Source organism: Anolis carolinensis, chromosome 4, assembly GCF_035594765.1.
Source record: "Anolis carolinensis isolate JA03-04 chromosome 4, rAnoCar3.1.pri, whole genome shotgun sequence".
NCBI lineage: Eukaryota > Metazoa > Chordata > Lepidosauria > Squamata > Dactyloidae > Anolis > Anolis carolinensis.
Window position 1 is genome coordinate 64,572,671 of NC_085844.1, and position 26,695 is coordinate 64,599,365.

The 26,695-nt window shown below is 39.2% G+C and overlaps 1 long non-coding RNA gene across 1 annotated transcript; it reads left to right on the forward strand.

Annotated features, from left to right (window-relative positions):
- Positions 1-3,757: 3,757 nt before the first annotated feature.
- Positions 3,758-22,938, forward strand: LOC134298930 (uncharacterized). Its single transcript, XR_010006049.1, has 5 exons — positions 3,758-4,819; positions 6,917-6,986; positions 17,463-17,555; positions 19,637-21,881; positions 22,772-22,938. It is a non-coding gene; the product is annotated as an uncharacterized LOC134298930 (long non-coding RNA).
- The last annotated feature ends 3,757 nt before the right edge of the window (positions 22,939-26,695 follow it).

Genomic DNA, 26,695 nt, shown 5'->3' on the forward strand with positions numbered 1-26,695 from the left:
AGTAGGTAAACAATGTCCGTCAAGAAGACGACGGAGGGTCCAAGGTATTCAGCAAACGAAACACACCCGTCTTCAGGAAGTTCCCAAACAAAAGCCCGAGCATCCGTCCAGATTACCTTGCCCAACGCAATTAGCCCCGGATTCAAGACCCCATTATATGCCAGTTACAACTCCTCATCGCTATCAGGTGTTACCCTAATTCCAGGTGCCTCGTCATCATCCTCATCAGAACTAAAACATCTTTGACTACGCCCCACAGCATCCCCAGCTGTGGATCCCGTTCCATCCCTCCAGCTCGTCCACGGGTCCAATCCTGCAACCTGCCAGTCGCTTCCCATGTTATCATTACCAGGAACACCCAAATCTTCCCTCACACGAGTCCATTCCATGTCATCCTCCTCAGAGCTAACCACCTCTTCCTCCATTCTCTCGGTAAAACCCTCAAAGGAGTCTTCGTCAGATGGTTCTGCAAAGATATCCCGCAGCCGTTTCCTCTCTCGCTCCTCGAGAGAATCTGACTCTCGAGGAGTCTTACGACCACATCTCCCATTATTGGAGCCATAAGGCTCAACCATAACAGGCATTCTTAGCCAGTTTTATGTTTGAATTTTAAATTTGAGTCATGTGTTTAATCTCTGTTCTGTGTATTTTAATATGCATTTTATAGAAATATGTTTTAATGTTTTAATACCTCACAACCTCTGAGGATGCCTGCCATAGATGTGGGCGAAACGTCAGGAGAGAATACTTCTAGAACATGGCCATGCAGCCCGGAAAACATACAACAACCCTATGTTTTAATATGTTTATTTTTAGAAATACATTTTAATATGTATATTTATAGAATGTTTATAATGTTTATGCGTTTTATTTATGTTGTAACCTGCCTCGAGGAGAGGTGGGTAAGAAATAAAATAATAATAATAATAATAATAATAATAATAATAATAATAATAATTTTTATTATTATTATCTCAACACATGATGCACATCTACTTCTGAGAGGACTTTTTGCAGGCTGAGTCAGTTAAGTGTAGTAAGAGGGAGGAATCTGAACATGAGAGACAACTCGTGTTCAGATAGGAAATCATGGGAACAGCATAGGAGCATGCCAGAAAGGTACACTTTCTGGCATGTGATGGGTAAGTGGGTGATGTGGGGCACTGGATGATGGATTCACCCCACTGCCCCACGATTTGCCCCATTGTCCCACATATCAAGGGCCTCAATGTGATGAGGTCCTCTATCGAAACATAAAATTCATTTATACTTCATATATGCCTGATATATGTAGCCTGACAGTAATTTTATACAATATTTTAAAATATACAATTATTTAAAAATAATTTTGTGCATGAAACAAAGTTGTGTAGATTGAACTATCAGGAAGCAAAGGTGCTGCTGTCTCAGTCATCCATGTGGATAATTTTGAATCTGAGGGTATTTTGGAAGTACAACCTGTACTTCTGAAAACAGTATTTTTTAAAGTAGTTGAGTACACAGCTGATAGATAGTCTCTTGAAGGGACTCAACTACATTGGGGACTTGGTGATATAGTTTTGCTTGATCATTTGTAGGAGGGGAATGGCCTGGACATTAATCAGTCCACCTTTTAGCTATGCTGACTATAAGAAGAGTATGTTGTGTCAATTTCTTGGCCATTGTGTATAGTGATATAGAAGGAAAGCAATATGTTATGTGCAAGATCTAAAGTCCAATGTCTGGCATATAAATAAAGCTCTTCAGTAGCAAGATCTACAAGGATCTCAAAAGAAATACTGAAATTCTGTGGCTAGTCAGAAGAGTTGGCATGGCCAAGTCTATCCCTTAGCACCAGGTAGATTTGCATGGTTATATGAAAATAATAAAAATTGCATTGTAAAGAACATCAGAAATATAAGGGTTTCAAGTCTATATATTGTGACATGATCCAATTAAGAAATGTAAAATCAAGCTCCTGAAGTAGCACTCAATTAAAACTTATTATGTAGCAAAGTATATTTAGTTTCTTAAAGGCCCATTAATTGGTAATATACTGCAATTAGCCTTTAAGTATGTGATTAATATTCAAGTAAATGCTCATTTACTTTTGTCTGACATTCATTACCAAATGAATAGATGTTTAACTGGAGATTGTTTCCCTTTAACAGGGCCGGCCCCACTCATGCGGCAGCTGACGCCGCCGCCTCGGGCGCAGGCCCGGGGGGGCGCCGTCAGGCTGGGCGGGAGGCGGGGCACCGCCCTGACGGTGCCCCGCCTCCCGCCCAGTGCGCCCTGGCCCGTCTGGCCTGCTAGAAAAGGCCAGACGGGCGAGCGGGAGTAGCGTGGGAGGCGGGGCCAGCTCTGACGCCGCTCCCCCCCCCCCGCCCAGCGTGCCTTGGCCCTGCCTCCCACGCAGCGTGGGAGGCGGGGCCAAGGCACGCTGGGCGGGGGGGGGGGAGCGGCGTCAGAGCTGGCCCCGCCTCCCACGCTACTCCCGCTCGCCCGTCTGGCCTTTTGTAGCAGGCCAGACTCAGCGGAGGTTTCTCCAGGCCGCGATTGCGGCCTGGAGGAACCTCCGCTGAGTCTGGCCTGCTACACAAGGCCAGACGGGCGAGCGGGGGTAACGTGGGAGGCGGGGCCAGCTCTGACGCCGCCCCCCCCGCCCAGCGTGCCCTGGCCCCGCCTCCCACGTTGCGTGGGAGGCAGGGCCAAGGCACGCTGGGCGGGGGGGGGAGCGGCGTCAGAGCTGGCCCCGCCTCCCACGTTACCCCCGCTCGCCCGTCTGGCCTTTTGTAGCAGGCCAGACTCAGCGGAGGTTCCTCCAGGCCGCAATCGCGGCCTGGAGAAACCTCCGCTGAGTCTGGCCTGCCACAAAAGGCCAGACGGGCGAGCGGGGGTAGCGTGGGAGGCGGGGCCAACTCTGGCCCCGCCCCCCCGCCCAGCGTGCCCTGGCCCCGCCTCCCACGCTGCGTGGGAGGCGGGGCCAGGGCACCGGGGGCGGGGCCAACTCTGGCCCCGCCCCCTCACTATTCGCCCTGGCCCCGCCTCCCACGCAGCGTGGGAGGCGGGGCCAGAGCACGCTGGGCGGGGCCAGGGCGCCGGTGGCGGGGGCGCTTTTCAGCACCCCCGCTTTACATTAAAAAATATCTCCGGCCGGCCCTGCCCTTTAAAGCAGGATATAGGATCAGCTTTCCCTCCTTCCATGATTATTCTCTGCTATTTGCTTTCTACAACTCGCCTTTCAGGTTGCAGTGCTGTTCTCCTCATGGTTCATTCCACTAAGCAGAACATAATAAGTTTTTCTGCTCATAATAGCATTCAGATGGATGTGCTGGGATTATAAATGTACCAAAGCACACCAAATTACAGTCAGCAAAATATTTTTTAGGTCTCCCATGCAAGGATCTATAAAACATATTCAGAATTATAATTTCCCTTCCAGTTTCCCTCTCCTTCAGTAACCACAGACGTACATGCTGAGGGCAAACGAGGCAGAGAAAATGCAGCAATCCATAAGTATGGTAATAACATTGCCTTATACGGGTAGGGGTGGGGGGCACTTGAAAATTGCTTCCCTATGAGTGTGATTTTGCCATCTGATATACTAATCAGATCCAGAACAGCAAAACACGAATAGGAACTGTTTTAGGACATTAACACCTGACAATTGGCATCTACATTTAATTTCTTCCATTTTATGTAGGAGGAAGTATATATTTTTCAAGACAAAATTGTCAAAGTGAAATGTATTTCTTTTAATATTTCCAACTACGTGATAATTTCTGACAACATGTATTCAGATTGCTCCTACACTGAGGCAAGTCAACATTCAATGTTGCAACTGAGCATCCAAATCTGGAGATTTGATATGTTAGCAGAGATGGAAGAATTATGAGAAAAAGGAGGCTAATGCTACATTGTTTTAAAAATACTACCTGAACTATTTTTCTTCATGCTTTGCAGCTGTATTTGCTATTTTACTTTTATAAGTGCCATAGAAGTTTGACTTAATGTATGTTATTAATTATTTGTTTATATTTGTGTGTTTGTAATATATCGAAAACAGATACTCTAACACAGAGAGGAAGGGAAGCTTTGCATTATTTAACATAGTCAATAACTGCTTTAAAAAAGACTATTGATAGTTTCCTTCTTCAGATAAAGAATTGATGTTCTGAAATTGAAATACAACCTTTGGCATAAAAACAAAGGTCTTCTTGTCCAGCATTCTCTTTCCCACAGTGACCAAAAATGTATCTAGGCAGCAGGTCAGGAACACATGAACATTAATGCCAAACCACTAGTGTTTAGATGGAATAGAAACATTGATATTGGATATAAAATATCTTAGACGCATGCAGCCGCTTTGCGCACACCCCAAATTTAATTGTACATGAAGCCAATTATGTTGATCGTAAATCTTTGACTTTCTGCTTTTAATATTTTCAACTACTGATTTTAATGTTTTAATGCTTCAAACTTCTGGTCCGAGACTGTAACATTCATTCATTCATTCATTCACATCAGAAAATATATTTTTAATTATGGTTGTAGAAATATCAGTCGTTGAACTGAAATGAAGACCCACTTACTGGTTTTTAAAATGTATGCATATAAACCTTTTTGAACATGTACAATGCAGGTGAAATTTAAGTGTAAAATGTATTCTACATCCATCTTCTCAACTGCCTCTTTTGTTGACATCTACACATGGTGGCAAGAGTCTGAAGGTGGCTCCAGTCATTCAGAGACTCACATCATTCAGAGACTGATTTTCCGAGGTAACAGATGGCATGGAGTTAAGGAGGTTCTCCCTTTCGGACTGTCACTCTTCCAGGTGAGTGACTGGCATTGGAGGAAGAGGTGAACTAGCATTCTCCCCTCATGCTGAATTTATTTAACCTACCAAAGGAATTCAGAAACATTCTTAAGATATGGACAATTTGGAATTATACACTGCTGTGCAAAGCATGAACTGGGGTTGGAAGACTATTTGTTTCACCACTGTTGCCATTTGAAAGAAGACACTCTGGTTTTTGATAGAAGCAATTTGCAGAGGAAACATTTGGTTCCTGTGTGCATTTGACATTTTTTTAACTGACAGTGCTTGACATCTGGTTTGCCTGAACCTGTAGTTTAAAAGCAAAAGGCAAAGAAAGACATCAGTGTTTGCTTCTCAATAGCAAGCCAGTTTTTTACATTTAATAACCCTTTCATATAGGCAGAAGGGGAGAAATAAACAGTTTCATTTAGTTCTTGCCACTATCATTTTTGTTCTTTATCAGTTTGGAGCAGGTATTCTGAGTACTCACTAGTTCCTGGGATTTTTATTATTATTTTAAATATATACTTTATATAGTAGGGTTGTGCATTTCGTGCAGATGTTCTTGGAAGTCGGATCTAATTTGGAAGTTTAGCACTTTTGAATCAAAAGGAGCCTTCGAGTCTTAAGCCTTAGATGTCTTTGGATGTAATTGTGACCAAGCCCTGCTGAGAAGTGATGCCAAACCTGATGGCATTCCTCTCAGCCAATCAGGCTGACATAGGAGAGAGGGGTAGGCAGAGGCAGAGATTGCTCTTGTAGTTTTTTTAAATGTTATTTTTCAAAACTTTGAAAATTTCCAAAACATTTGTGGATGAGTGAAACTTTATGAAACATGATAGGCAAAAATGGTAAATATGTTCTACCATTGTAGCAAGTTTCACCCCAATAGCTTTAAAAATGAAGGAGAATTGAGCCCCTGAATTTTCCCCATTTATAGTAATTTAATGGGAAGTGAGGAGAAGCCATATGCTTGCACTAAACTACATTTTCCAGAATATATTGAGCTGCAGCAGCCAGCCATGGCATTTAGAGTCAGTCTAATGGTTAAAATATATAAAATCATTGAATCTATAAAGAGGACTTAAGTAAGTAATTGTTTAAATTTGTGCTAAGTTGTGTGGCTATGTATCAATACGGGAAGCATATTAATTTGACATCAGGAGAGTTTGGATGGTGACTTTCAGCCCGGAAGAACAGGGTCAGTCTAGATGTCCCTTGATGGTGTCTGTACTATGATTGCTGTTTCTGGGTCATAAATGGCAGTTCCTAATTGGTTCTGTCATAAAAATATGGTGAAAGTTTATTACACTGCAAAAAAATGTGTTTGCACAAAGGAATATTGTCCTATATATATTATAGAGCACATTTTGCTCTGTTCAGTTTCCACCAATTTATCACAGTTTCTGCCACAAAAACAAATCTTCTGGAGTAGAACAATGACTTTCAAAGTGAAGACCACACATTGAAACAGGAAATAGCATGTTCAAACCAGGAACAGATTTTCTTTATTATTAATTTTTTAAAATTTGAAAATTTGCCAAAAATCTGTGGATAAGTCTAAGATTCTGAAATTTGATGAGCTAACAGTGGTAAATGTGTTTTACCATGGTAGCAAGTTTCAGTGCCAGTGCCCCTTTTGAGCACAGTTCAGAACCATTTTTTGGATCTCACATGCCTAATTAGTCCTTTGTAATTCCTTTTGCAGTTTCTGCCAGTTGCGTCTGTAGTGAGTTCAGACATGATCTGCCCTTTTCTCACTGCACGGAGTGCATCAAACTCTCATCTAGCACCACATTTCAGATGTGTTGATTTCTTCTTGTCGTTTTCTTCACTATGAAGCTTTCACACACATACATCAAAACTGGAAATACTATGCATGGATGATTCTAACTTTGATATTTTAATGATAGATCTTTACACATCAGAATCTTACCTAGTTCTTTGACAGCTACTCTTCTAAATCTTATGCCTTATTCTGATTCCTTGATTACAATCTCTATTTTGTTTGAGGAAAGCATAGAAAATGTTAACTATTCCAATGTCTTCATACTCCAATTGAAAGTTACACAAATCATATGTGGTTATTAACATTCTCTTCTTAATATTCAGCTCTAACCCTGTAGGAAGCCAGTGTGAAGACAAGGATTTGAATCCAAGCTTAGCCATGGAAAACCTTCAGGTGGCCTTGGGTAAGTCAAACTCTTTCAGCCTCTGAGGAAGGCTATAACAAATCCCTTCTGAACAATTCCTGCTAAGAAAACCCCAAAATAAGCTTGCTTAGGTTTGCCATAAATTGAGAAAAAATGAAGGCATGCACCACCACCATCTCTGTACTTAATTGTCCTCAGTGTCTATTTCCAATCTTTGTTATGTTCTGCTAATAATAGGATTCCATCTGCACATTAATGTTTCTCCCTGCCATTGTTATCCTCTTATCCTTTGAATTTGATCCTGCTTTGCTTATGCTATATTTTGCATATAAATTAGTCAAGGTCCAACTCCTTTGCCACTGAGTAACTATTTTCATTTTTTTTCAGTCATACGTTTTGTTGTTTTCTATAAACCACAAGCTGATTTTCTTCTGAAATAATTTGTTGCAGTCCCCTTATTATGTTTGCAATTTTACTTCTTCTGTTTTATCCTTAATTGAATGTTTATCTAATTCCATATATGGGAAGAATCTATGTTGTAGTTTCTTGTGCACTAGTTTGCTTTCATGTAAGATTAGTGGCATGGTCTGATAGTTGCTAGAGTCCTTGCTGTCCTCTTTTTTTCTTTTTCTTTTTGAAGATTGGAAGGTTTGTTTCCAATCTATGTGCTATTGATTTGTTTTCCATATTTGTTGAGAGGCTGTGCTTAGCATTTGGATGGATTCCATCTCTGAACTTTGGAGCAGTTCTATTGGTATGCCATCTTTTACTGGTGATTCATTTCACTCTCTAAAATTGTCGGTTCTTCTTCAAACGGAGGTAGTTTGAAAGTAACTGTCATGCTTTCTTCTCTTTTGTAGAGCTCTTTGTTTCTTGTGATTTATTTCTCGCCAGCACTTTGAAAGCAGATTGTACTTCACTATCTAAAATTGTAAATTTCTCATCAAAAGGTTATTCTTTGAAGAAATATATCATTTGTTCTTCTTGTTTCTGTAGTTATCCCATGTATTGTTTCTATCTTTTTATTTTGTTCTGGTCATAAAATGTCTTCCCTTGTTGGGCATAGCACATGTGCATGTGATGGGTTTCCAAGGTCAAGTAGGATTCAAACCTTTGTATCTCAGAGTCTGATACAGAAACCATTATAACACATCACACTTGGCGAATAAAATGTGTTATATATATGCCTTCAAGTCACCTGCCAACTTATGGAGACCCTATGAATTTCATAGGGTTGTTAAAGGCAAGAAATACTCAGAGATGGTTTGGCCAGTGACTGTCTCTGAAATATGGCCTATAGTGCCTGGTTGTCTGAGTCTCTCATCCTAGGACTAACCAGGGTTGACCTTGCTCAGTTTCCAAGGCAGCATCTGTTGGCTTAGAATAGTCTTTTATTAATTTTCAGCTCCCTTTTGCGTCTTTGATCTTATGTGGATCTTCTACTTTTTTGCATTTTCTTCTGTTGCTTTGCTGTTGTTTTCTTCTGTCCAACTTATTGCAATTGTCCTTTTTGTCCCAATGTAGAAATCCCTAAGGAAACCTTGGAATTTAAAGTTTGGTGAAGAACAAGCATTCTTGGGTAGAAAAGCTAAATGATAAATGGAAGCTCTTACATATGCCCGCGATCCAGAGTCACCCGCAGAACAATAACATGCCACTCAGGTTTGCAGAACAAAAATACAGGAACTTTACTGATTCCAGGAAATCAAAAACAGTAGTATTTACAATGGCCCCTCTGATCACTTACAGAAGTCCACAGTCATAAACAGTCTTTTCTTAGTCCACAAATCTGCTTCAGAGAAGAATACAGTCCTGGTTCTTCACCCTCTTTTCTCATCAGCAAACAGGCCTCAAAAATAGCAAGACCTCTCTGAGTACACTGCTCTCTTTACCAACAGTACTCAGTCAGCACTGAAAAACTTGTCCAAACTGGTTCTGCAGCAGCAGAACAGAAACAGTATCAAATCAATCCCCAGGTCATTGCAGGCTCAGCAAATTGGCTTCATGCACTTCATTTTCCAGTTAACACACACATAACACAGTGCATTTGCAAACCATTACACTAAAGACATTTCAAAACTGCAATTCTCATGACTCCATAGCATAGGGCTTTGAGAGTTAGAGTGGTGTAAAATTGCATTCATTGACCATGTAGATGCATCTTGAGACTTCCAATCCCATATATCAGAAACCTAGATTTCACTCTGACAACAATGAGACTACAATACAGCTGTATCAACCTTCTGTCTCCTAAGTCTCACAATTTCACAAGTGCTGTTGATTGATGAATGTTTTCTCAGTGGTATTTAATTCTGAGAGCTATTTTGTCCATGTTAGACCATCACTGGGACTCAAGGAAATCGCTGAGCAACAAAGGTAGCATTTTAAATATGGCTTTTAAATGCATATTGCACTGTTGGGTCTCAGGAACCACTTGCCTGTTCATATCAATGAGTCCCAACTTGCCTAACAAACAACTATAGTACTTGGATCCTGAAAGTAAAAGCAGTTTGATATGGGGTTGATTTATCCCCCCCCCCTCCTCTTGAAGCATTGTCCCAGAATCTCAATTACTGCACAGGGCCCTGTATATGCATGCTGCTGAAATGCTCCATCGGCATACCTTTAAACATTTCACTTCTTAATCTCTCCAGTTATATAAACCCTTTGCGCTTGTGTACACGAATTGCAAATTGTTCAGCAGTATTTCACCTTGACTATTTTTGTCTTTGTGTGAGGAAGTGTGTGTCTCAGTTCTTGAAAAAAAAACCACATAAGTATCAAGGCTTATTTTCTTTTTTTTCTCAATGCACTCTGTGCTTCTACCTGTAGTTGGCTGCTTAAGTTCCATTCCCTGGAGTTCTCAGCAAGAGTGAAATGCAAGGTTATGCAGCAAAGATCGTTTGGCCTTCATTTTATTGCAGATTGTTTCTAGAATGTTTGCCTTTGTTCTGCTGTTTGCTTTTGGTTAAGAGCTGAGCCCTTGTGGTTCACCCAGATATGCCCTAGAGCCTTCTGTCCTTCCAATTTATCACCTGACAGCAATGATTGTACAATGTAATTAAAAGTCAATGCTAGCTTTTTGGATGTATACTATAATGGAAGAACCATCTGAAATTAGGGCTTAAATAATGAAGGGTTCAGGGACGCGTAGACTGGTATTTGTTATGCATTTTAATAGAGGAACTTTGTAGCTAATTGGAGGCTAACTAAACCCGTTGGACACATTTCAAGTCACGTCAGTATTTTTTTCTCCCTAAGGAATCTGATAGGCTATGCAGCTTAGAACTGCCTTTTTCTATCTTAATTACCACATTGAGTTGTTCTAATGTTGGTTTACTTTAGAAGCATGCATTATGATTATAAGCAAGCAAGCGATTCTTCTACAGGCTACTGCAAGCTAATTTTAAATTTAACACCTCCCTAGCCACAAGAGCTGAGTATATGGAGCAAGATCAAAATGAACTGATTTAAATAGTAAAGCTACATGCATGACCTGAAAACATGTATGTTATTCACACTAGAAAACACTGATGAATATGAGTTACCTTATCTGTAAAAATACCTCTAGGGCTGAAAAGAATTATAGTACATTGCATGGGGCAATGTTATGTCTGTTCCAGTATGTTGTTCTACTTCTATAAGAACAAATGAGAGTCCTACCCAAGAGCCTATACCATTGAAAAGGTGAACTTTCATTGGCCCAAAGCCTATGGCTAAAATGTTTCAATGTACATTAGCGCTGCCATTTAGATTTTCTGGAGAAAGTAGTAGGAAAGACCTGGTGCATTTGCTGATTCTGCAAGGCTTAAAATGTGTTGTCTCCTGATAAGCACAGTGCAAGGCAGAAATTAGTAAAGGACTATGAAAAGATTTACCTGGAAATTACAAAAAAAAATCTAAAAAACTACCACAATGTGTTTGTTCACTCTTGAATTTTAAGAATATTACTGATATTATTTGTTTATTTTGCTCTTTTTTGGTGGATTGCCAAAGACTAGTGGGGGTTATAATGTATCAGAGGAGTTAAATTGTTAACCAGAAGATGTCTGCTGAGTAACCATGAATTTTCTTAAAAAGCCATAGAGTTATAAGAAATTTCTTCTGAATCCTCTTATCCAGTTCTACCCATTCCTCCAGTCATTGATCTGCTACAGGGTGCTGGGATATGAATATTTTCAAAGAGATAAAATAAATAAAAATGTTGAAGCGGTACTTGAAGTAATCCATGCTAAGACAAAAGCATGGAACATTACTTTTAAAACTAATGAATACAGTTTTCCATTAGCATTCCTTTAAAGAAGAATGATTATAATTGAGTATGGGAGGGCTCTGGAAGATCATCATTTTGCTGATCAATTTATTATCATATCACCTTTGTTGGAAAAACATAAGAAGGGAGTGATTTAGCTAAGACATCCCAGTGAGCATCACAGGAACTTATCTTGATAGATCATATCAAACATCCATGCAGTGTACTGTTGTTGTTTGTTGTTGTTTGTTTATATCCCACTTTTTCACTCCACAAAGAGATTCAAAACAGCTTACATTAAAAGCATTTTAATACAGTTTAAAAGCTACAAATATACAAACATTAAAACAATTAAACAACAATGGTATTAAAAATCACTGTTAAAATCCACAAAAACATATTCAATGTTAAAAACCATAGCACATCCTGACTTGATCCTTAAAACCTTCATCTTTAAAAACCTGCCTCAATAAAAAGGTTTTAACCTGCTGATGGTATGACAATAGGCAGGGAGCTCCAGAGTCAATGGGCAGCCACTGAGAAAGAGTGTCTGCTCTCTTGTTCCCACAAACTGAGCTTGCGATTGAAGTGGGACTGAGAGAAGGGGCAGTGTAGCACTTTGTTTTCAGTTGTGGCCAGCCGGATGCCAGGCCAGTAACATTAGGTATCATATTTATCGGTTGCTGGACCTTATCATCTGATATGAGAGCTAGATATGAAGCTGGTGTACTAGAATTTGACTTTAGTCCTGTCCATATAAAGATTTTGCTACCTTGACAGGGATACTGACTTTACTCTTGAAGGTTTTGCATCTTTTCCAAATTAAGTTCAGATGCTTATAATGATAGCATTTCCAAAGAAGCTACCGCTAAGCTAAAAAATCTAACATTTCTTGGTATTTGAACAATAGCATTTAAGGTTTCTAAGGATTTTTCTCATACGAATGTGGCAAACTAGCATTTATGTGGAACTGTCACCTTTGGTGACAATTCCTATTGCATGACTCTGTATGCAACCCTTTCAAAGCTGTGACCACCCTGTGACCATCCTCTTGGACCCTTCATTGACGATGGAGGCCCAGGTCTCCGCCGTTAGCAAAACCGCCTTTTTTCATCTTCGGCAGGCTAGCCGGCTAGCCCCCTATCTGTCTAGGGACAACCTGGCTACGGTGATCCAGGCTACAGTCATCTCAAGACTGGATTACTGTAACGCCCTTTACATTGGCCTTCCTGTGTCGGTGATCCGGAAGCTCAAATTGGTGCAAAATGCAGCTGCCCGGCTCCTTGCGGGAGTCCCGATAAGATGCCACATAACACCAATCTTACGGCAGCTGCACTGGTTACCAATTGAGCACCGGATCACTTTCAAAGTGATGGTGCTTACCTTCAAGGCCTTACATGGTCCAGGGCCGATGTACCTGAGGGACCGCCTCACCCCCTACAAACCCCAGAGATCCCTCCGTTCTGAGGACCAAGACCTGTTGGAGGTCCCCAGTTTTAAGACCTTGCGTCTAACAGCAACTAGACGCAGAGCCTTTTCAGTAGTGGCGCCATCTCTCTGGAACACCTTGCCACCTGAAGTTCGTGCCTTGCGGGACTTGTTGGCCTTCCGCAGGGCATGTAAGACACACCTGTTTCGATAGGCTTTTGAGTTCTGTTGTTGATGTTTTAAAAGGTGCTTTAGGATGTTTTAAAGATGTTTTTAAAGATGTTTTTAAGATGTTTTTTAAATTGTTGATTTTAGCTGGTTCTTGTAAGCCGCTCTGACCCCTAGGGGAGTGGTGGCATATAAGTTTGAAAAATAAATAAATAAATAAATAAATTTTTATGTATTTATTTAAATCATTAATATACTGCCTTCCTCCCCTAGGGGACCCAAAGTAGTTTACAATATACTATACAAACAATGAACATAGTGTTAAAATGGTCAAACCCATAGCATTTAAAACATCCCAAGTAAAAACAGATTAAAACATTGCAAGTGAAACAGTTAAAATCACACAATCCGAAAGCGTCGATCCAAGTCCAGTCCAATGTCAATTCTTCATTGCACATATGGTTCAATGTCTCTTATTGCTGTTGAGTAAAGGCTTGGTCCCACAACCAGGTTTTTAGTTTCTTCCTAAAGACCACGAGAGAGGGCACAGATCTGATGTCATTGGGGAGGGAGTTCCACAGCCTGGAGGCCACCACTGAGAAGGCCTTGTCTCTTGTCCCTGCCAATCGTGCCTGCAAAGGAGGTGGGATTGAGAGCAGGGCTCAGGGGCGGTTCAACCATTAGGAAACGTATGTGGTTTCTGAAGGCGCCATCCTCTAGGGGGTGCCGAAGGGAGCGTCATTGAGGCACCTCTGCCCAGGCGTGGCCTTCCTGCCTCCATGGCCTCTGTGGCAGCCGGGCCACCATGGCAGTTAAAAGTAGTGCCGAGGTGCCTTCTCTTTAAAGCAGAGGTGCAGAGTCACTTCCTTCAAGTGCTTCCCAAGGTTCGGTGGCGACCCAGGTGTTTTGGACTCCAGTTCCCACCAACCCCGAGCATCAGCCAAAGCAGTGAGGCTGTTGGGAGTCGAAGTCTCCTCCCTGGGGGCGTGGCGTGAGGAGGAGGCCACTCAATTTTGGGTGCGGCGGCCACAGCTTGCTCCCAGTGCTGACGAGGAATGGAGGGCAGTGCCATGGAAAGCGGGGGCCAGGGTGACGGGAGCACCTATGGAGCAGCCAAGGCGGGCAGCTCCTTTGACCTGTGGCACTTCCTGCAGCAGCCCCAGGTCCTTGCCCGACTCCTCAGCACCGTAAGCCAGGATTCGGGGTGGGCGGGGGGTTCAGGAGGGGATTGAAGGAGCTCTCCGAGCGCTTCTGGGGAGGGCTGAGGTGTGGCCTCCTGATTGGTTGCTTCAGATACCTGGGCTTGAGGGAGGGAGTCACCAACCCGAAGACTTTCTGAAACTCCCAGGATTTTATAGCATTGAGTCATGGCAGTTAAAAGTACTGCCATGTTGCATTTGTTTACTTTACAGCAGGCATAGGCAAACTTCTGCCCTCTGGTTGTTTTGGACTTCAACTCCCACAATTCCTAACAGTGAGGGGCAACCATGAAAACTGTTTGCTAAACTATCTAAGGCAGGCATGGGGAAAACTTTGGCCCTCCGGGTGTTTGGACTGCAACTCCCACAATTCCTAACAGCCGGTAGGCTGTTAGGAATTGTGAGAGTTGGAGTCCAAAACACCCGGAGGGCTGAAGTTTGCCTCATGCCTGATCTAAGGCAAACAATTGGCATAATAAAGCATACTGAGTTCAAGTTAACTAACAAAGAAAGTGGGGTGATGGTCATATGGGGAGTCAAGGCTCTTCTGGACTCTTGGACTGGTTCTTAAACACGCTTCATGTATTCCAAGTAGACTGAAACATACTTGTGGATTATCTGTCTTGATATTCTGGGTTATATGGCTGTGTGGAAGAACCCTCAGGTGCTAAATTCGCAAATATAGTAATTCTTACATGACATTACCATTGAACTGCTTTTTCTGTTGATTTGTTGTAAAATATGATGTTTTGGTGCTTAATTTGTAAGATCATAATGTAATTTGATGTTTAATAGGCTTTTCCTTAATCCTTCCTTATCATCCATCATTTTTGCTTATCCAATGCTTTTATTTTTCAGTGATTGGTTGGGGGGAGGGGGCAAAATTCTGTTCGCTTACACTTGAAAATTACCTAGGGCCAACCCTGAGGGTCTCCCCAGATGATCTTAGATTCCGGGTGGGCCTGTGGGGGAGATATATTCGGCTCATAGGGGGAGATATGATACAACAAACCCATCCCTTGATATTGATGGAAAAATCCATCAATAGCCCCTGACTGTGTCATGCTACCATCACCTTACAATAATGGATAGGTGTACAGTGTTTCAGTGTTTTACCTTTGTCGTAATGGTGAAGTAGCTAATCAAAGATCGGCTTTTAAAAAAAATCAGGCAAGAAATTATGGGAGAGTGAGTTACTGATTTAATTTTTTAAACATGAGGTATGGCTATGGGACTATATAGCAGCAAACCATCAGAGTGGTGCTATAATAATAATAATAATAATAATAATAATAATAATAATAATAATAATAAAACTTTTTTTATACCCCGCCACCATCTCCCCGTGGGGACTCGGGGCAGCTCACAACATTACAAAAGTAATAGCGCAAATACATTAAACAATATACACAGTTTAAAACACAAGAAGATGGTAAAACAAAAGAGGGTGCCAACCTAATCTCCCTAGGGAGGGAGTTCCAGAGCCAAGGGGCCACAGCCAAGAAGGCCCTCTCTCTCGTCCCCACCAGACGTATCTGTGAGGAAGGTGGAAGTGAGAGGAGGGCCTCCCCGGAAGATCTCAGAGAGCGTGTAGGTTCATAGGGGATGACGCGGTCACAAAGAGAGGCAGGTCTTGAACCGTTATGCTGACGAGTGTTGGCGGAGGTGATTACCCTAGTAATTAGCTGCTATTCCTGACAATACAGAATAGTAGTTTCATACAATGAAGTTCTAAGCAAACCTATTGAAGATTTTGAAGCTGTCATATGTAGGGATAATGTCAAATTGAAAATGCAATATTAAAGATTGTTTTGAACATTAGTCTTATTTCAGTTAAAATTTGGCTTTTTATAAAAGCCTTTGAAGTCTAATAACTGTATCTACTGTACACTCCATCTTCTTAAATTATGTTATTGTTTTATTTGTTTTTAGAATGTTTACATTAGTTTTATTGTTAATGTATTACCCCATTGTTTCCTGTTTTACATTTTTCAACTGATTAGTTTGTAAATTTTTTCTAGGTTTTTTATGAAATTGTGTGGGACAGAAATATCATAAACAAATGAATAAATGTAATGATTTAATCACTAAGTTTGAATTTGAAGGAAAGGGTCCCAGAGACTTTAAAACATACAGGATTACTTGAACATTTGTCCTGTTTTAGTAAAAGGCATTGGGGCCAGATCCAGTCGAGACCTAAAACTAATCTAGGATATCCGAAAATGTTTTATATGTTACCTAGGTAATACTGAGAACAGTTTGTAGAAGACATTTCTGTAGTCTCTGTTCCCTCCAGCCTCTTGTCTGTGTAATGATTTAAAATGCATTGCTAATCCATCAGCAATGATTATGGAACATCCAGAGGTTGAGTATTCTGATGATGGAAGAATTTCAGTACTAGATGTTCTCTGGAGGATGCAAGCCATGTTGACCCTCATTACGGAAGCATATGCTCAACCATTTGTAATGTAGTGAATACAATTTCTTTTTCCTGCAAACTCCTTTTTCTAATGAATAGTAAAAATCTGTCACATTTCATTTTACAGACATGTCAGTTCTTTTCTTAAGCTTATGAACTAACTATCCTGTCTGGTTACTCCACAAGTACAGGAAGAAATTGTGAGTTTTTAAAAATATGCCATCTGAGGGTTCAGATTCTGTTTTGTGTTTCTCCCGTTTGTATCTACATCAATGACAAAGTAATTCAAGTCCCTCCTATGATCAATGTTCTCTCTTCAGAACTAGCCATTCTCATCTGAAGAAACATTTTCTTATAGTGCCTTCTTATTATCACTCAGAGACTTAGAAAGATTTCTCCCCTCAGGTACAGGTTGAATATCACTTATCTGAAATGCTTGAGACAAGAAAATCTGTTGGATTTCAAACTTTTTTGGATTTTTTAGTACCTGTATTTACATATGCATACATAATGAGATATCACAGAAATGGAGCCCAATCTAAATTTGGAATAAATTTGTTTCCTATACAATTTATACACATGGAGTGCGGGTAAATTTATCTTTGTAATAATATTGTGCATGAAACAAATTTTGAGTACAGTTTATCGGAAAGCAAAGTTGTCACTGTCTCAGACATTCTTGTGGACACTTTTGGATTTTAGAGTATTTCAGTTTTGGAGATTCTGAAAAGGAATGTATAACCCATATGTTTTCCATTCAGTTCTTAAGTTTCTGACACTGATAAACCAAGTACTTCTTTTGCACTGCTTCTTTTGGAAGCAGAATTTGTGTTTGTTGCTTGTTTAACTCTCTCTAATGGTAAGTTTGATGTTAGTCTTTATAGAACAGATCAATAATATCACAATGCTGTATTGTTTCATTATGTAGACAGTTTTCCTTCGGATTTTTCAACCTATCCACTGTTCTAACTGTTTATGCTAAGAGCATCTAGTCTACATTTCTTACAGTGTACTCTCTTTTCTGGTCATTGCAATACAGGGCTAGGTAACTACACTGAGTGTGAGCATTCAGTTTCTTTCTCCATGACATCCACAACTCGGGGGAGGGGGAACCTGTCCAAATCTGGAAGTGGTAAGAAATCAAGTTCTAATTTTGGAAGATTTTTTTAATGTGAACCTATAGTGTGTTTGTGTGAAAGAGAGCTCCAGCCTTGTTTAATGCTGCATTGCCAGTCCTGCAGACTTTCCTGAAAAGAGAATTGCAACTATTGTATTGTCGAAGGCTTTCATGGCCAGAATCACTGGGTTGCTGTAAATTTTCCAGGTTGTGTGTCTATGTTTCAGAAGCATTCTCTCCTGAGGTTTCACCCATATTTATGGCAGGCATCCTCAGAGATTCTGGAACATGACCATACAGCCTGGAAAACTCACACCAAACCATTGTTTGAAGGAAGACTCTGACTTGTGGTTTTATCTCCCTGGACATGGGGATATCAAGTTGATAGCTCACAATTATCCAAGATCTCCACCAAGTTTAGGAGGACTGTGATAGTTAATGGTGGTGGTGGAAATTAAAGGATAAACAGCATCAGATCACCCTGATGCATACAAGATTTTAATGGGCATGAAATATCTTTGTAATAACAATTAGACTTATTGGATAAAAAAAGAAATCTGTAAATCAGGGATATCATTACTGTGTGGTGAGTTTCCTACCTTTTGCAATAATGTAAGAGATAATGAGGACTATCTCCAAAAGGTTTAAAGATTGTATGTAGACTGAAAAAGGGAAGTTTAATATATTGTGTCAAGAAAGGACAAAATTAAATTTCTTTCTACATTATATATTTAAGATCTTAAATTTTTAAAAAATCAGGCTTGTGGAAGTTGTATATCAGAATAATTGCATTTGAAAATGCATACATGGGATTAAATCCCATGTTACACCAGTGGTGCCCCCATGCTAAATGCAATGATGTGAGGCAGGGAGGAATGCTTTTAATCCCACCACACAGTTACCACCAATTGTAAAGGTGCCTGGATGATGATTTTAATTAATTATTTATTATATATATATATATATGGTTTTTTATATATATATAACTGCTGCCACCAATTGTGGAGATGTCAGGCAGAGGATAATTTATTCTTTTTAATTGTTCTTATTTACTTCAGGTGGTAACGTTGCTTAGCTTGAATATAGGTGTGACAGAGACTTAGATGTTTTGAAGAACAAAAAAAGTTTATTTCAAGTACAAAGCTTAGTGGTTTCAATAATTTCTTTAAGGCACTTAAATAACTGTTACAAATAGATGTTGAGGTGTTCTAACTTCCAAAATACTTTCTTCTCTCAAAACCAAACTATAAACTGATCACTTGGATCCACTGGGATTGATTTCCCTTACTCCACAGCCTCTACAAATAACCCTAAACAAGTCACCCAACTTGCTTAGTCTGACCTATTAGAGGTCTGCCTCCCTGATTTCCTAATCTGAAACCAGTCTTTCTCCTGTGACTAAGAATCACAGACTAAGATTTAAACTTCCCTGGTTTCCTTAAACTTGGAACCAGTCTGTCCCCTGTGACTAGAAATCACAGACTATCTAAAATAAGTCACCTTATTTCAGAATTGACTCAAATTCCCTCATTTGAGCCACCCTGATCCTCCACTTGAGAATCAGTCCTCACTGTAATTTCACCATTACAGACTCTCACTGACTGACTGGGTTTTAAAACGTTCCCTCCTTTTTCCTTCAAACAGCGATTGGCTCCGCCCCCGTTGTTATGGTAACCTGCCTTAGAATGCTAAGATGGTTACCTTCCTGTATTATCAACTCCAATACCTACCATTTTAAACTTAGCCAAAGCTGACTTCTAAAACAAAATCAAACAAACATGTCATCCATAAATCAAAATAAAACACACTTCTTTACACTAAATTTTAAAAACACCCTCTGATTCAGGGGTTCTCAAAGTATGGCCTGTGGGTTGGAAGTATGGCCCTGAAGATCATTTACCCGGCTCCCACCCTAAACTTTAAACTTAGGTCTGAAATGCCTTGAAGGCACACAGCAACAACAACAATCCTAATTAACTTGACTATCTCATCAGGAAAAAGTAGGCTCATGCTTCCCATTGAAACACTGGTAAGTTTCTGTTGGTTAAAATTATTCTTCAACTTAAATATTGTATTGTTCTTTCATTTTTTTGCAGTACAAAGAAGATATGTGCAGTGTGCAGTTCATGGGGTTTTTTTCACATTGAAGTCCAGCCCTCCAATAGTCTGAGGAAGAAAAGGGAGGAAATTAAAATAGAATACAGTGTTCCCTCACTACTTTGCAGTTCATTTTTTGTGGATTTGCTGTTTCACAGTTTTTCAATAAACTCTAAAAGAATATTATAAATCATAAAAATTACAATTTACAGCCTAAGGAAGGGAGGAAGGAGAAGCCGAAGGGAGAGAAAAGGAGCCCAAGCAGCAACGGGGGGAGAAGGAGGTGATTTATCAACACACGATTGGTTGATAAAGACTTAAAATAGTGTATAACTACTAAAATAATGTATAAATATTAAAATAAATATAGCATCCCTACTTTGTGGATTTTCACTTATTGCGGGTAGTTCTGGAACATAACCCCCGTGATAAGTGAGGGAACACTGTATATAGATTTGTGTATTCCGGTTAGTTTATATTCCAGATAATGTGGTCAAGTTTTTTCCTTTGAAAGATCAACTATTAGTCAGTTAGAAAGCTAAGGTCAAGGAACACATTATATCAGCATTGGAGAGTCCTGAGCATATACAATGAAGTGGTGATACACTCTTCTTTGATCAATGGGAACCAACAAACCTGGGTAGGAACAATTTTTCTTGACTCTGGGTACATTCATTGACAAAGAAAATATTGTAGAATGGACAGATGTGTGGAGCAAGCAAACTTTACAGCTCTGCATAATTTGGTTCAAGGATTATATAGAGTGCATTTAGAAAAAATGTGACAGGACCAGCACTGAACCTTGAAAATAAGCAGCAGCTCTATGAAGTATGTCAGCATGAATATTAACCTCCTCGCTTGGCTAGTGACAGTTTTCTTAATGTCTCCTTAGACTGTGACATTAAACAGGTGACTAACATTCTGAAGAAGTAACCCAATATCTTCTTTTATATTATTCTATGCAGTGGCTGCATTTTTCATTAATCTAAAGTGATGCATCTAATGATTTACTTCAGAAGAACAAAGATGGAGAAAATACGTTTTTCTTAGGGTCAAAGAGGGAAAGATTTAACTCTGACAAAGCACCCACTACTTGTACAGAGCGAATAGGATTTCCCTCTTGGGTTCAATATCTTTAAGATTATTCACTAACATTGAGGAAAGAAAATTTTAATTATAACCAAAAAGATACAGCTCTTTATTTGCAAACATTATTCATGTTTCCTGTTGCTCCGATGTATCTTTGGTCCCTTGAGTATTTCTTTGTTTTAGTCTAACTTGAATTAGCGTGTTTGATAATTATAATAATGTTGCATGCAACCCAGCAAGGCAGAAGCTTTACATGTGTATAGCAAATGCATATTTATTTGAATATGTAGCTTTGCCTATGTGATAATGCTTTTTAAAAGGTTCTGTTGTAAAATCTTTTTCTATGCTGCTGGAAATGAAAATGAAAATATTGGTGAAAAAACATACATTTTCTTTAAAAGTTGGGATTGCTGTTCCGCTATGTTCCAGATCCTATGAATTATTGTTCTTCATTAAGGCAAATCAAGAAAAGAGATTGAAATAACAGTCAGGGGTTATCAATATGCCCAACAATCCTTTTAAACGGAAGTAAATTGTATCATTGACAGCTAGTAGCTTCCAAGTCATCTGTTCCATATTTTAGTTTGAACTTTAAAGATACCATCCAAAGTGCTGAACTCTGGCCCAAAATAGATTTATTATTTTTTATTTTTAAAATGGTCAAAAAAAAAGGAATGTGATCTATATTTGCATCATTTCCCCCATATTTATGTACAACATTACATTTTTCTAATTGTACAAATTCATTTTGATTTTTATGGATTTGTTTCAGCTATGCATACATTCAGGCCACATTCATAAGATGAGAGATGATGACAGAAATTTGAACTGGAATTCAAATTTACAGCCAGGCTCAACAATATATCCCTTTGGTATCAGTTCTTTACTATTGACTGGTATTGAAATCACAGCATTGGAGTCCAACTTGAAAACTGCACAATGAAAAATAAGCAAACAAAGAGGAAAAGGTTAACTATGTCATACTTGGACAACTCATCTGAATACTTATATTCTAGTTGTCTGCCTTTGATGGACTGCATCTTCTCTTTCCCTGATGGATGTGCAAGATCATTAAAATTATTTAAAGTTATGGGAATCAAAGATAGCCATTTACTCTTACCGGTGAACACCAAGGACACCCTTTATGATTCTCAGGTAACCTAATTTATTGTGTATAAAGTGCCAAAGTTCATTAAATACTGATATATGAGGTTTATCTCCTTCAGTCTTGTTCTTACTTTTTATGGTTTCCTTTGCATATCAAAATGATTTCTTTCTGCTGCACAATGCCATTCCAATTTGACACCTTTTTTTTTTTAAAAGGAAAGATAGCAGAACCCAGAATGGCATTAGAAGCAAAACTCAAATAGATCTGAAAAGCCACCTCTTACAAGGCTGATGATCTGGGTCCCAAAGGGAGATCCAGCTGTCATCAATGTCTTCACTTATCTTTGTGAGACACAGTATTAATCCATTTACAAATCCCAACTTTTCTGTTGTCAGGTTTTTCCCCCCAAACGTAAGAGTAAATAGCATCAGAAAGGATAGCAAACAGTAATGAAGTGCAAGCCAGCTTTACGTAATACGGATCCCTGAAGATAAACAAATATACATTGGTCTGTCACTTGAAGACCAGAAGGCACTGTTTGCTTAGCATTTAATGGAACTGAAAGAACTGTTGTCTTATTCTAGGAAGCAATCCAAACACTTTTAGCTCTCAAATTGAGTCTGAGCAGAAGAGGGACTAAATTTGGCACGGTTTCCTTGTAATAGTTCTGTAAAACTGGAGGTTCTCAGTAGGATGTGAGTTAACACTAAAATACTGTCCTTTACCAAAAAAACAAATAGACTATCTCTTTGCTTACTTGTGCCAGTAAGAGACTATTTTTGTCTGTGTTTTTTTAAATGTAAAATTCTTTTACCATAAAGGATTATTGCTTCAGAAAGAAGTTTCTTATTCTAGGGAATCTGAAGGAGAGTTCAAATGTCAAATCCACTGTGGGCTAGTTCCAATTGTCCCTCATGCATGTTCATCACATTGCTAGGAACTCTGCAGAAAACATGAATTTGTTTCCAGTCGGGCATTTCTGTTACAAAAGAAAAGGAAATCTGACTCTCTAGGCCACAGGTGAGTAACTGCACAAATAGTGAGCCCAACCTTTACCTTCACACTCCCAATGGTGACTACTAATAATCATATTCAGCCAGATTTTGACCCGGAATTATGTGGGGGTTTTTTTTGGGGGGGGGGGGTGTTCTCTGTGTTAACTGGGACAACAAAACTACTGCTGCACCGATAACCTGTTTTTTCTTGAGGGATGAAGCACACACTCTCTGCAGCAACAACAAAAAGTATACCGCCCATTGATTCTCAATCATTCCTATTTTTATATTGAAGAAAATATCAAATCCAGGGTCTTCGAACAATGAGCAGGTGAGCATTTAAGTAACATCAGAATAGAAGAGAAATTACATTTTCTTTGCAAGAACACTTTCTTGAGAACAGCCATGTTTTCTTGGCTATATTATTCTGGATGATAGAGCAGATATGTCAAGGAAATAGGAAATGGAAAAAAATGTTATTAAGAAAAGAAATTTAGTGAAGCTAGTGAAGCTCCCAGGAGAAGATCCAATACCATTCTGTAAAGTGCTCTTTCTCTTTCTCTTTCAACTGCAGATGATGGACTTCACACATACAGTTGATTTAGTGTGGTGTGAGCGTAAAGGGGGCAAGAAATTGGTTTGACTAGTGTAGGCAGTCTGGGTGTATTTTGTTTTTTTAAATAACATTATTATAAAAGGGTTTTTCGTCCTGAATTTTCTAGCAGTGGAAGTTTGTAGAGCTTAGTCCACATCTGTGATCTGTAGTATTTTTATATCTTGCATAAACTTATGCATAAAATAATAACATGATATTGTGCATGTTATAAATTTAGATAGTCCTTTACATCTCTGGAATGCTAACAAGGAAAAACAATTGTGATTCTCTGTTGCTTGAACATTTGTTTGTTTTGTGATTTATGCGTACTTATTTTTGGATGTAGAAAGAAGGATGAACAGTCATTGTTTCTGAGCATGCTGTAAACGATTGAGCCTCCCGAATTGGCTCCATGGGTTGCCTTTCTTCCTAGCTGATCAACCAAAGTATTAGAGATCTGAATGTTAGTTTGGGGACCCTTTTCTCTTCCATTCTTTTAAATGATTACAGATATGGTTGCTTCAGACAAGGTTCTGAAACACTATTCTTCAGCTGTTCATCAAAATCTTGATCCCAGCTAGCTATAGTAAACATAATAGCAGATCAAGGGTAACTTTAACTCTTTGATTCAACAGTTGAACTTAAATAAATTTGGAATTTGAAGAAGAGCTCCTACAATCCTTTTGGGTGGTGCTATTCTGAGCTGTAGGCCAAATCTTTGGAGGCCTAAAATCCCTCATCCTTGGATTACAGGAATATTCTATATCAGATCTAAGGTAATTAAATTGTGAAAGGGCACATCTACACAGTAGAATTTGTGTAGTTTGACACCATTAACTGCCCTGGCTTGTTAAGAAATCATCAGAATTGTAGTTTTACAAGGTCTTTAGCCTTCTCTGCCCAAGAGTGCTGGTGCCTCCCAAACTACAAATCATATGTTTCCATAGCATTGAGTCATGGCAGCTAAAATTGTGTTAAAATGCATTATTTATGAAATGGAGATGCACCCTAAGATTCAGGCAGGAAATGTATTTTTGATTCCACTACATTTTCTTACAAAAAAGTGAGCTAGAAATGTTCCATATGTTGCCATTCATTCTGGGAAATAATCCATTTGATGTAAGGTTAACCTTTGGTCTCCTACTATCTTGTGATTATTCTTGCAATACTTTCAATTAATATGGTGCATAAAGATGAAGTGGCTTGATGTCGATATTATTAGTGTTGACCTCACTGACTTAGCACTTTGTAATAAAATTGTGACCTCTTTAAAATCTATCCAAGCTATTATTTTTACTTCTTTTACCACTTCTCCCAACAGTTAAGTCCTTAAATGTGTCACTGGGTCATTCCAACACTATAATGCTTATTATTTGAACTTTGAAATATTGCCCAACTGAAATGTTCAAGATGCTTACCAGCCTCCAGGAAGCATCATTTGGTTTAAAAACCAAGGGCACTTACTCTGCACACCTTTAAAAGACAAAGTTTAGAAAGCTTACTGTCATTACAGCAGAAAATTTGGCTGCTGCAGAAATCTGACAGTGATACAGGGTAGGCTCCCAGTGGATTTGGGCTGAATTCCCTCCCTCAAAATAGAAATTTCTCTGTGAAATCTACTCAGTCTTCATTGGCCCAACCCACAATTGCATATAACACCTGTCTACTCTGTTGTTGTTATTGTTATGTTTATTTACACTCTATTTTATCTTTCTCGAAGGAGATTCAAAACGGCTTACATTAAAAGTATAACCACGTAATTTAAAATATACAAATATGCAAACATTAAAACAGAATTACACACAACAGTATTAAAAACGTACAGTTAAATTCCATTTAAAACATATTCAGAGCTAATAACCACAGCATCTCCTGACTTGATCTTAGAAACCTTGCTGTGATATCCAAAATCACATGTCCAGGATAAGTTTTGCCAGTTAGTTGGATAGTAGAAAATGGTAAAGGTCAGCGACTCTGAACTATAAAGCTGTGACAAGGGAAGAGTTGTGGAATTTAAATCACGTACCTTGGTTATTCTGGAGATATTTGGATAACACATAATAATGATAGACCATGTTGTTAAATGGGGGTTTGTTCCATCCATATGTCGATAGGATATGAAATGTATGATTTAAAGTTCAAATGGGCTGTGTCACTGAGGGTAGGAGTAGAATGACATTTCTACTGTTTGTAAGAAGGTAGAAGGGAAGAATTCGTTTTCTTGTGTGATTACAGAATTACCTTATTTCATAACATAATAGTCACCGTCACATAAAATTGCACCTTCCTTTTGGGGAAGGCAAAATGGGACTTTTGCCTTTCCCTGCATAATTGTCACACCCTTAGTTCATTCACCTGGACTGGGAGCTGAATTAAGCCCCACAGTGCCAAAATGTAAAGAGGGCAGACACTGGGAGGAGTGAATTTACTCCATTCTCCCTGTATGTCTTCTTTCCTTTTTGGCAAAGGGGCAGTTGCACAAGCAGGCTGCGCTGACGTTACTTCAATTGGGATGGTTTAATCTAATTACGAAGACTCAATCCCACCGCTGCCACCAATTGCGCTGACGTTACTCCAATTGGGATGGTTTAATCTAATTATGAAGACTCAATCCCGACGCTGCCACCAATTGCGCTGATGCTAAAGCCAATTGGGAAGACTCAAGACAATTGTAATGGTGTCAAAGCAAATTGTAAATGCTGTTTCCACTGCTGAGGGGATTTTTGAATCTTTTAATCCCTCTAGATCAGGGGTCCTCAAACTTTTAAAGCAGAGGGCTGGTCCACAATCCTTCAGACTGTTGAGGGGCCGAATTATCATTTGGGGAAAAAAAATTCCTATGCACACTGCACATATCTTATTAGTAGTGCAAAACAACAACAATAACAATGAAAGAACAATACAATATTTAAAAATGAAAACAATTTTAACCAACATAACCTATCAGGATTTCAATAGGAAGTGTGGGCCTGCTTCTGGCCAATGAGATAGTCAGGTTAATTAGGATTGTTGTTGTTGTGTGTCTTCAAGTCATTTCAGACTTTGGGTGAGCTTAAGTCCAAAATTATTTATTTATTCATTTACTACATTTATTTACTACATTTATATCCCATCCTTTTCACCCCAAAGGGAATTCAGAGCAGCTGTATGTACATATTATATTATTAGCATAGCACAATATTAGCATTATATATTACTATACTGAACTATATCACTATACTGTAATATTATGTGTAATATATAACATATAATTAATATTATATGGTATTAT